Source organism: Arachis ipaensis, chromosome B04, assembly GCF_000816755.2.
Source record: "Arachis ipaensis cultivar K30076 chromosome B04, Araip1.1, whole genome shotgun sequence".
In the NCBI taxonomy this organism is placed as follows: domain Eukaryota; kingdom Viridiplantae; phylum Streptophyta; class Magnoliopsida; order Fabales; family Fabaceae; genus Arachis; species Arachis ipaensis.
Window position 1 is genome coordinate 120,370,042 of NC_029788.2, and position 1,050 is coordinate 120,371,091.

Sequence of the window (1,050 nt, forward strand, 5' to 3'; positions counted from 1 at the left end):
TTAAAAATTCAAAAAAATTATTCAATTTTAAATATTTATTACTCCGCAATATAATTAAAAGAGCTTTTGAAATTATAAAAGATAAATTTTTTATCATAACAAAAATGAGTGATAACTAAATATGATACAAACACTGTAAATAAAATTGTTATAGTTTATTGCATTCTGGATAATTTCTTAGTAAATTTTGATTAAAACAAAAAACTTATTGCACAAATTAAAAATAATTTCATTAATAGTATGCCTGAACATTCTATAAATGTTAAAATTATTAAAGGTGAAGATGAACAAACGGAAGAAATTTTAAGAGATTTTATAACCGCACAAATGTAAAATAATTATATTACTGAATGAGTTCTATATCTTTTTAAGAGACTCTTATTAAAACTTTTTGTATTGAACTTAAGTTTTATGTATTGTTTGAATTATTATTTATTTATGTAATGACCCTAAGTTTATGTATCGTTTGACGTTTATTTTTAATTCATATTTTTAATTATTAGTTTATTTTATGATATTAATTTTTTTACGGATAACAATATGAATACTCAAAAATACTGATGTTGAAGGAGAAAATGAACTTGATGCATATATTTTAGATGTACCATGGATATGAAGTACGGTTTGTTATTTAAAATTTTCGGAAAACCAAAAGAATATGAGACAAAAGAAAGATAAAGCATTTTCAGCAAAAGCTTATAGAAAAGCAGCACAAGAAATCAATGAATTTTTTTTTTTGAGTAATAAAATCAAAGTACCAAAATTGTTTAAAGATTCTTATAGAACAAATAATACAAGTATTGAGACAGGTTAAAGAAAAAATTTTTTATCATTTAAATATTTTTGGAGAGATATATAAAAAAAAATATAGTAATTAGACATCAAAGTGAGACTGTTAAAAAAAAATTTTTTTTTTTTGAAACATAGGAAGCTCAACACGTTAAAGTGGAGCAAAACACACAAACATAAAACGAAACATAAAACAGACAATAAAAACATGACCCCTGCAGACCGAGAAACTATCTCCTAGCACCTCCAATATGCTATTCA